Genomic DNA, 11805 nt, shown 5'->3' on the forward strand with positions numbered 1-11805 from the left:
CTCACATTCAGCCACTTTAAGGCCCTGTGAGTTGGACCAAAACAACCCCAATGAAACCAGCTGGAACTTCTACCAAACTAAACCCACAAAACACACAGAGCTACTGTTGTGGAAGTTCCCAAATGAAGTTTTCTTTCTATTTCACCTTTCTTCAGTCATTCATCACCATCTACTTATCTAAACTAGATATCAAACTGGAAGAAAAATCCAACGGGAAGCTTTATGGATTTTTAAACTCCAAGCCACTGTACCCCCTGGACTGAATAAAGAGTTGGACTTTTCTGTTTTCCTGTAATATATTACTTGTTTCTTGTTTTAAAGACTTTACACTGTTTTGATCTTTAAGGCGCGGGAGACTTACGTGAGCAATTTTTCATCAAATCTGTCAAACCTCAGTCATATCCTCAGTATCACGAATCTGTAAGTCTGTCTGTGATTACTCACCTGAATCTCTTGCATTACGGTGAACAATTTCAAAGTGCCATCCACCATAAACAAATACCATGTGTTTACATTCAGAACCTGAAGGTAAGTCGGGCATCTGAGGAATTTTTTGTTGCGACATGCATTGTAGGAAACTGAGGTTCGTGCAGCCACCTGCTGCCGCCACTGCGAACCTCCCTGCAGCAGCAACAGCACTTCGAAACTGTTCACCGTAATGCAAGAGATTCAGGTGAGTAATCACAGACTTACAGATTCGTGATACTGAGGATATGACTGAGGTTTGACAGATTTGATGAAAAATTGCTCATGTAAGTCTCCAGCACCTATAATTTAACAGGGATGGGTACATTTTGCACTGTTTTTTATCCATGTATATTTGTAAATATTTCTATTTGACCTGCAGTGACACCATCTGCTGGCTGTTTACATGTGGACACCCTCTGCAGGCCATTACCTTCATGCCCAGTTGGCAACTCCCTATTGGTCGATGCTACTATATAGGAACCTACAGCTTTCCAGGCTCCTGTTTGACTTCCTGATGAAGGCTTGAAGCCAAAACATGTTGAAGTGTTTATTGGGTCTAGATGTGACCGACCCATGTTAATAAAGGCATTTTAATGTTTAAAGAGAGTGCCTTGGATTTTTCTGCCAGTTTGATATCTACTTTTTGAATCCCTTTTTCCAAATAGCACCTCGAACAAACTCTTTTTTTGGTCCGAGAAGCATTCCTTCCCATGATTTTTTTTTACTGATCTAAATTGTTTAATACCTGTTGATCCACTGATCCCAACAATACATGTCAATAATTGGTGCAAAACACAGTTTTACCTTAATTATTCATAGGAAAAAATGTACAAAAATTTGTAAAATGATAATAAAATGAGCAAAATACTTGAAAAATAAAGAAAAAATGGACCAAAAAAAATCTTGAAATACGGCATAAAAGTGAACAAATCCTTGTAAAGCAAAGACAAAAATGAACCAAATACTTGAAAAATGAGAATAAAATGTGCAAAATAGAGTGGGATTTATGCGCGCTGATTGTGGTTTCTATATGCGCAAATTTTGGCGCTAAATTATCACCATGGTTTACACATAAAAGGGACGTTGAAGAAACCAAATAAGATGGGAAAAAATGTCCAAAAACTTGTGAAATGAGAATAAAATGAGCAAAATACTTGAAAAATAAGGAAAAAGTTAAGCAAAATAATCTTGAAATATGGCAGAAAAGTGAACAAATCCTTATTAAGTAAGGACAAAAATGAACCAAATACTTGAAAAATGAGAATAAAATGTGCAAAATAGAGTGGGATTTATGCACACTGATTATGGTTTTTATGTGTGTGAATTTTGGCTCTAAAGTACCTCCATACATGTGACACCTTATTGAAGCTGTTGCACAATAATGAAGGTAAACCATGTAAGACAGCACCTGTTTATTGATCCATACGGTTTTTAAAAAACAGTGTCACGTTCATCTGGAAGTCCTGACAGCAGCATTCGTCCCTGCAGACGAATAAAAGCTCCAGCTGTCATCTGGAAGTTTCCACCGTTTTCAATTAAAGCAGACTGAGAGTCCACGAATATTAATCAAAACCCACAAGACGCAGTTTTAAAGAAGTGAAGGCAGGATTATCAGTTTATTACCTGTGTCTGTGAGGAGAACAGGCTTCTGGAAGAATTTGGAAATGAATCAGCTTTCATTTGAACCCCCCCCCCCCCCCGTGCCGAGGCTGTAACTTTTAATTTCAGGCAATTTTCAATAATTTATAGATACGACTGACGCTCAAACCCTGGTATTATCACCACGAAGAGGTTAAGACGAGATGTGCTTGTGGCGTTGGAGAATCAGAATTATAGGTGTACGGCCCAAACCTACTGTTAGTGTAAATATGACGATATTATCAAGGAAATACGGATGATTGAAGGGACTTTTACTGACGTTACAAGAGGCAGACGAAGGAGACGGACCTCCAGTGAAAAAGAAAAAACAGGAAACCACCGTTTAGAAATATTTGATTACAGTCTCAGATTAAAATGCACCATTATTGTCAATGAAAAGGTTTTAAAAGTTTACAAAGTAAAGGCATTTAGGCTCCTTTTAAAGGGATTTGGATGATTATTGGATTATAGTGGAGCAAGGTTCTAATAGTTTTGGATTTTTCATTATGGTTTTATTTAGTTTTGTCTTTTTTTTCCCTCTAATTCAGTTTGTTTTAATTCGTTTTCAGAGCAGGTTTGCTAGCTTTTATTAGTTTTCATTTTTTTCTAAATGCTTAGTTTTAGTTAAGTTTTAGTATTAATTGCCTCCTCCAGGAGGTATTGGGATCACTTTGCTTTGTGTGTTTGTTTGTTTGTTTGTTTGTTTGTTAGCAACTTTATGGGAAAACCATTAAGTAAGTAAGTAAGTACATTTTATTTATAGAACACTTTTCACAGACAGTCACAAAGTGCTTTACAGTGCAAAGTACAAATAAATAGTACAAATAAAATATAATTAAAATACCAGCAAAACACAATAAAATACAATTAAAATACAGTTAAAATATGATAAATACATGAAGTGCAAACAGTTTGTAGCAGCCCTGAGTCAGTATTCCACCCATCTTTCCTAAATCTTCCCCACAGATAGGCCTAGGCCCTGGGACCAACCCAGTCCATTTTGGTCCCAGTAGGACAAAGTTCAAGGTCACAACATCTACAGTTTTCCATCTGTCATCATTGAGACATTTTCCAAAATTCATCCAAAATTCCAAACGACTCTGATTAGCCTCCAATTGGATCCACCTGTAGCGTAGAACAATCTCTTGTATCTGGAACTAAATTGTCCACATCCACTGTGGAATGTGGACTCTGTGGACATTTACATTGAACATTGAAAATCCCATTTACCACATATTTAAAATTAGAACTCAACTAATATTGATGTGAATTGAATCTAATTGGACAGACACATGACTGGGACCAAGATTCAACTGTTTCTGTGTATGGAACAACCTGGAAACTGTTGAATTTCAACAGAAAGAGTTCAGATCGTTCAGGGTGTTTTGCGGAGGTTTGAGTTCTGAACACTTGTTAGTTTTTTTTTTTTTCCTAAATACTGAGTTTTAGTTTAGTTTTATTTTTTTCATATCTTCTCTGTCATCGTATTCAAATAAATCCCAGACAGGACTCTGCTGATTTCTCCCAACTTTAGTCTCCATGTTTCCAGGTAGAGTGGGGAACAGAAGATGACTGGAAACCACAAGTGAACACAAGTGACGGACTGTCAAGTACCATACGGTGCCGCTAGCTACAATTGCTAGAATGAAGTAACTCGCTTACGTATCAGTCCAACATTGACAAAGACAAAAACAAAGGGAATTTTATCGGTAATTTTTATACGATCAAAATCAGATTTGACCCAAAAATCTGAACTGTGCATTTAGAGCTGCTGCGTGAATGGAGCCTAAAATTCAACTACGAGACAAACTTTTCTCCGTACTTCAATTTCATGCAATATTTCAGCCTTTTCAAGGTCTGTAAACTCCATCCTTTTAAAGCCCTTCCAGAGCTGCACCACCCTGTCCACTGAGCGTCCTATAAAAGGATGAGGAATCATAAACATGTGAAATGTGAACAAACAACAGCTGCTTTTTTAAAGAAAAGAAGAAAAAAAGAGTGGAAGTGGAAGCACAGATTTAAAGGATGGATCTGATGTAAGTAGTACTTAAGTACACCAGTGCAGTATAAATACTCCACTCCACCACAGTGTGTGTTTGTTTGTGTGTATCATAAAGTGTGTGGTTCAGAGGTTTGTGGATCTGAAAGGGTTTCACGTCTGTGTCGACTGGATCAATGGATTCCACACAGCTCCGACAGAACACATGGAGTCACAGAAAAAAAAACCCTTTAAATGCACTTTAAATGTTAGAGCACGGCTGTCAAACTCATGTTCTTTCAGGTTCCACATTCAGCCTAGTTTGACCTCCAGTGGGCCGAACCACTCCAATAATAACCTATAAATAATGACAACTGCACATTTTTTATAAGCAAAATTGAATATTAAATTATAAAATCATTTACATTTTACAAACTATCCAAACAAAAAAGATGTGAATAACCTGAAAAAACTGAAATTCCTGAAGAAAAATAAGAAAAATTTGATCAATATTCTGCCTCAACTTTTGATTTCTACATGTGCATTACAGATCAGATCTACCGAGACACAAAACAGGCAGAATATTGATAAAATTACGCAGATTTTTCTTTAGACATTCCAGGTTGTTCATATTTGTTCAGGTTTTTGACATTTTATTATTAAAGGACATCAAAATTGAATGTTCTTTGCAATAAATCAAAGAGAAAAAATTGGTGTTGCCATTGTTTAGATCAGGGGTGTCAAACTCATTTTGGTTCAGTTCCATATTTAGCCCAATTTGATCTCAAGTGGGCCAGACCAGTAAAATAATGACTTAATAACCTATAAATAATGACAAATCCAAGTTTTACTTTTGTTTTAGTACAAAAAAAACCCCAATTAAATTATGAAAATATTTACATTTTACAAAAAAGATGTAAATAACCTGAAAAAACAGAGATTTCATTTGAAAAATTAGTGCAATTTGAACAATATTCTGCCTCGACTTATTATTTCTACATGTACATTTACACACAGTATTCCATAAACATTTGGTAACAGGCAGAATATTGTTAAAATTTTGGAATTTGGAACTAAAATTTGAACAATTTCTACAATATTCCATCTGTTATTATTATGAAAACAACTCCAGATCACAGTGGATCCATAAATGCACCAAACATTTAGGAACAGGCAAAATATTGTTACAGTTGCACATTTCAGGTTGTTCATCTTTGTTTTTATTTATGTATTTATTTGTGTTTTATTGTGAAAGAATAGTTTTGTAAATGTAAATATTTTCACAGTGTAAATTCACTTACTTTTTTTCCACATAATTTTTCACAAAGATAATTTGTAGTTGTCATTATTTCTGGGTTATTGTGTTGTTCTTTTGACTGTAGATCACATTGGTCTGTCTGTGGAACCTGAATCAAAAGGATTTGGACAACCTGGACTGATCAGGTTCATTTATGCACTTTCATCCTGCAGGACCGGAATGGAACCTTCGGCAGGCCAGATTTGGCCCCCGGGACGCATGTTGGACACCTGTGTGTTAGAGCCTGGAAATGACTTCAGTAATGCACGGCTGTCACACAGTGTGAACATATTAGTATGATAACTGTATACTCAGAAGGACTTTAACTATACAGTCTAGGGATGTAACAATATGAAAATTTCATATCACGGTTACTGTGACCAAAATTATCATGGTTATCATTATTATCACGGTATTATTGAAACTGTGCTCAAAATGTTCAAAAAGTACTAATGCACGCACTGAAATAATTTAACCAAGTTGTACTGGAAAAAAAACAAAAAAAAAAACAAATAAAATAATAGTCCCAATGTCCCTTCTGTGTCAGAAACATTCAAATATTAACCATTAGTGGTCTGAGCCTATTTTGTCCGTTTTTCAGTCCTTTTGATTTTGCCTTTATATACTATAGAAACAAATGTTTACTATACCCATGTTTAGGATCTGTTTTTTCAGCACAACTTCATCTGTATCATCTGTCTATTATTTTTTTCACTTTAACCTACTATAAAAACATAAAACGACAGAAAACACACAAAAAAATATAAAATCCAATTTGAAAAATGTATATAATTTATTGCCTAAATAACACACAGATGCTTAACGAACCTTTTCAAAGACTTTAAAAGTGAATATTGGTTCCAGATATTAGGTATAGACAATTAAAATTGTAATAAGTTAAAATTATACTCAAATATTTGACATAAAAGCGTATCTTTACATAGGCATTTTCTCCCCTAAAAGTGCGGTAATCAAACATGGTTAACCTACTATATAATGCATGTTCTGGCCCCGCCCCGTGTCCTATTGATGTGTGATCGATGTTGCAGCACGGGAGGCCGTTTGTATGGGTTTTCCTCAGCCTTCACAGGCCTGCTAACCGCCAAACTCACCAAATGAATGGAAACATTACCTGACTATCTACTAGCCACAATTTTATGTCCGCATTCAAATGTTGTGAGGTATGCTGGGAGATTTTAACAGGGTCTCAGCTCACCACAGACCAGAGGGCATATGGGTACAATGCCGCTGTTGCACCACAGGAGGGCGCTATCGTGCAATGGCACCACGGGTACAATGCCGCTAGTCAGGATAATTAGAATTTAAATGGTAATACGAACCATTGGCAATTTTACCGTGGTTTATCATTATACTGGTAGTCATTACATCCCTAATTATAACCATTTACTCAGAAGGACTTTTACTATACAGTCACAGAAAAAATGATTGTTCCATCCAAAGTCACCAAAAACACTGGTTCTGTAATCCAGTCCCAACTCCTGTGTGTGTCATGTGACTAAAACAGACAGAAAAGAAAAACATGGAATGAATAAAAACACTGTTTGTGTCAGTACAATGACACAGATACTAACGGAAGAACTGAAGGGATTTGGGTTTTTATCGAGAAAACATGTTCAATGGATAGATATCAGCTGTGAAATTAAACTGTTTTTGTTGTTTTCATTATTTGTGTCCAAACAAATGGACCTGCAGTTGGACCAGGCATTAAAATGAACAAGAAACTGAAGAAAACAAGGGGTAGAATAAGACTATAGCAAAACATAAAGACTTCTGAACTTATTAAGTATTTACTGTAGTTTTTTTTCTAAACTCCATTTTTCTGACAGCCCTCATTCCTTCTCAGATTAGTTTTTTTTTAATCACTGCTTCTGTCCACAGTTTGTAATTCTCCTCCTTTTTAACCCACAAAGACCAAACATTACTTTTATGCCAGTACCTTTCCTTCCATTTAGTTCAGTTTGTGGCTTATTTTGTTCATGTTACTTATTATTTTGTTGATTTATTACTCATTTTAGTTTATTTTACTCATTATTTTGGTTGTTTTTGTTCATTTGTTGCATTTCATTTTTGTTTCATTTTATTTATTTATTTATTTTTAACTTTGCATTTCATTTTTCACTAGTTTGTTGTTTTTCTACCCTTCTTTCTGTGCACTTGTTTGTTGTTTGTTGCTGCTGTTAGCTGTGGTAACATCACAAAACAGTAAAACACTGACAGAAACCAGTTCACTGCACAATAAAAACCTTTACTGTTGCATCATTATTCTTCACATATATTTTGCTGATAACACGCAGTTTTTTGCTCCACTAAGGACTCAGATGCACCGTGTTTACTGTTAGTGGTTTTCACATGAACAACCTCAAATGTATTAAGAAAAATAAGAGTAATTATAACAATATTAGGTCTCAGTTTATCATTTACACATGTGTATTACAATTACAAATACACAAAACATTTAATAACAGGTAGAATATTGGTACAATTACACCTGCTTCTCTGGAGATATTTCAAGTTGTTCATATTTGTTTAGATTGTTCAGTTTTTGTAAAAGGATAGTTTGCAAATGTAAATATTTTCATGTAATTTTACTTTTTTTTTTACGCTAAAACAAAGAGAACATTTGCTACTTTCCTTATTTCTAGGTTCTTATGGTGGTATTTAACTGGTCTGACCCACTTCAGATTATGTATGTCAGGGTTTGTACATGTTTCAAGGTCAAATTTAAGCACTTTTAAGGGTCATTTTAAATTTTTTCCACCACACCACCCTATCACTGGAGTAAAATCCATATGTGCATGAATACATAAACTCAGGATTATTTTAATCACTCTTTATCACAATAATGTACATTGTTTTATTCTATAAACATCTAAAATTATGTTTCATAACAGCAAAAAGTTTAGAAATTAAAGGAGAACACAAAGTTTTATCCAAAAAAATGTTAGTCACTTAGTGTTCTTCAGACACACTGACACCAAAGACACAAATATGAAGATAAAACTGGACCTGGAGTTGACCTGAGAACACCTGGAATTCACCTGGTTTGGACAGAAAGTTTTATTTTTCTCAACGTATCACCTGTCTGTAAGGAGCTTTGAGTTGCCATGTAACCCAGCAGAGTAAATATTACAAATAAATACATAAATCACATCACAGTTAGAACTGTGAGCCCTCTCAAGCACTTAAAGTCAAATTCCAGCACTTTCCAGACCCTGAAAACACATTGAAATTCAAGCATTTTCCAGGATTTCAAGCCCCCGTACCAACCCTGGAATGTGGAACTGGAACTCAAATGGTTTTGACTCCATTAATTGTTAATATTTTCAATGTAATTTTTGTGTTTCACTAATTCAGTCCATGGGACGCAGCAGACCCTTTGGCGGTTCGGTTTTGGCCCTCAGACCACATGTTTGACACCTGTGCTGTAAATACTGTTTAGTAATGCATCATATCTTCTTTTCTTAGAGTAAACACTGCACCATTATTAACATGATGGGCCTGTTTGGTCAGAATTTACAGGTTTTTTTTGTTTTCTTTTCTTTTTTGCTTCATTCTCACACATGAACAGAACACATAAACCAGTGGGACAAGAAGGAAAGGAACGGTTTGTAAACGTGTGCACAGTAGATCCAGTTCTAATTTGAATTTTTCTCATAGACAATCAGAACACTGTAAAACAACAAGTGTTCAGAGAACACAAACCTCCACCAAACACCCCGAACGCTGTGCATGTGTGGATCGACTGTTTCTGTTTCAATTCCACAGTTTCCAGGTTGTTCCATACAGCAGAAACAGTTGAATCTGGTCCCAGTCATGTGTCTGTCCAATTAGATTCAATTCACATCAATATTAGTTGAGTTCTAATTTTACATGTGTGGTAAATGGGATTTTCAGTGCTCAATGTAAATGTCCACAGAGTCCACATTCCACAGTGGATGTGGACAATTTAGTTCCAGATACAAGAGATTGTTCTAAGCTACAGGTGGATCCGATTGGAGGAGAATCGGAGTCGTTTGGAATTTTTGATGAATTTTGGAAAATGTCTCAATGACGACAGATGGAAAACTGTAGATGTTGTGACCTTGCTGTGACCTTGAACTTTGGCCTACTGGGACCAAAATGGAATGGGTTGGTCCCAGGGCCTAGGCCTATCTGTGGGGAAGATTTGGGAAAGATGGGTGGAAGTGTTTTCCACTAAAGATGAGAACAAACAAACAAACAAACAAACAAACAAGAAAGGCACTCGGAGAGCGCAGATCTCCGCTGAGACAGATCTGTCAACCCCCCCCAAATGTAGCCATTTCTTCCTTGTGCCAGTATCAACATTTCCTGAAAATTTCATGAAAATCTGTCCATAACTTTTTGAGTTATCTTGCTAACAAACAAACAAACAAACAAACATGCACACACACAAAGCAAAGTGATCCCAACACCTCCTGGCGGAGGTAAATAACTCCCCTCTACAGTCACACAGGACAGAAATGTCCACTTCCAAAACACAGCTGTCAAACCATGACAGATTCAGATGTTTTCTGCTTTAACCCTTTAAATGACAGTTTGATTACTGGAAGTCACTGAAAAATACACCAAAAATAAGTTATTTATATATAACATGTAAGTTATTTTGTATAACAAATAACACATGTTTGTTATCGGAGGTGTGTTTTTGTTTTTTTAATCTGTCTTAAATGTGTCACAGATGATCTAATACTGACTTTGGTGCATTGGTAGTTTAACATTTACGACTGTCTTCACTGATTAGGATAAAAATGTCCAAAAACTGATATAAAAATAGTACAGGTTAATTTTTTTTTTTTTTTTTTTTGCCTTTTTTGGGTCAAATATTTTCATCAACTTCTGTCCAGATCCAAACTATCAAATATTCAATAATGATCTGGATTTGATCCCTTTAAATACCAGCTGTAGTTCTTACTTGTGTACAACAATAATGAAGATGATGCAGATGCAGTTGAAAACAGTGTAAATGCTGCTGTTCACACACTCTTCAGGTCCAAACATTAAAGGTTCATTAAAGGTTCCTGGTGCACAAACTAAGCTCAGCTCTAATTAACTGAAACGCGCACAGGTGAGACACAGGTCCGCACGCGCCACCTTCAGCGGCGCATGGGGCGCGTGCGGACAGAGGCTGCGCAGTTGGACCCCAAATCAGTTCAAAAAAAAAAAAAAAAGACGCACATGCAGTGGACGGACCCAGAACGGAACCGGAACGGAACCGGAGCGGACCTACCGTGTGACAGCAGATGTGTCCGCAGCTCTCCTCCTCTCCGGTCGGCTGAAGCAGCAGCTCACCGGTCCCAAACCCCGACTGTGATCCGGTCCGCGGACCAACTCTGGCGGAGCCCAGCGAGCCAAGGCGGACCCAAGCAGCACCGGAAGTACGGAGGGCAGATTTCAAAATAAAACCACAGCCCACAACCTGGGAAAAAAAAAAAATAATAAATTAAAAAAAAATAATAAATATATATATGTATATATATATATATATATATATATATATATATATATATATATATATATATATATATAGAGAGAGAGAGAGAGAGAGAGAGAGTTCAGGTCTAATACTGCAGACCAAGGATTATAACGGCGAGTTTTTTATAATATCAGTGAGAAAGTAGAATAATTTACTTTTAAATTATTTAACTGCGACAGTGTATTAGAGCCACAAAGGAAAAATACAAACACTGCAAGAATAAAGCTGTAATATTTCAAAAATAAAGCCATAATATTATGAGAATAAAATCGTAGTTTAAAAAAAAAAAAACATAATTTAACAAAAATAATGTCATACTTTTATGAGATTAAAGTCATGATATTTTGGCAGCTGTGGCTCAGTTGGTAGAGCAGGTCATCCAATGACCAAAGGGCCAGCGGTTCAAATCCTGGCTCCGACTGTCCACATGTCGAAGTGTCCTTGGGCAAGACACTGAACCCTAAACTGCTCCCAGTAGGGCCAGGCATGGCCCTGCATGGCAGCAGCCGCCCACTGGTGTATGTGTGTGTGTGTGTGTGTGTGTGTGTGTGTGTGTGTGTGTGTGTGTGTGTGTGTGTGAGAGAGAGAATGGGTGAATGTGAGGAATTGTAAAGCGCTTTGGGCACCATGAAGGTGTAGAAAATTTGCTATATAAGTTCAGTCCATTTACCAATATTTTGAAAATAAATTCAAAATAGTGCCATAAAAAGTCATAATTTATAAATTGTAAGTCTTAAGTAAGTTTAGTAATTTTCTCCAAATCTGTTTTGTTCTTATGACGAAACAAACCCAAACACTTCAACTGATGCTGACGGGACCATTTTACTTAGATTTTCAGACTTTTACTACATTTGGTCGATAATTTTTACACATTTCTACTGAAGTAAGGTTTGAAGTTGGATTTTTACT

At 36.2% G+C, this 11805-nt stretch overlaps 1 protein-coding gene across 3 annotated transcripts in view; it reads right to left on the reverse strand.

Moving 5' to 3' along the window:
• Window positions 1-10772, reverse strand: part of LOC115428600 (collagen alpha-1(XIV) chain-like) — a 282214-nt gene extending 271442 nt beyond the window's left edge. For all 3 annotated transcript variants that reach the window (XM_030147725.1, XM_030147724.1, XM_030147723.1), the window contains exon 1: window positions 10651-10772. The gene's annotated coding sequence lies outside the window, so the exon portion shown is untranslated. The remainder of the gene's footprint in view (window positions 1-10650) is intronic.
• Window positions 10773-11805: the final 1033 nt, after the last annotated feature.

The sequence above is a fragment of the Sphaeramia orbicularis genome, chromosome 11, assembly GCF_902148855.1.
Source record: "Sphaeramia orbicularis chromosome 11, fSphaOr1.1, whole genome shotgun sequence".
NCBI classification, from domain to species: domain Eukaryota; kingdom Metazoa; phylum Chordata; class Actinopteri; order Kurtiformes; family Apogonidae; genus Sphaeramia; species Sphaeramia orbicularis.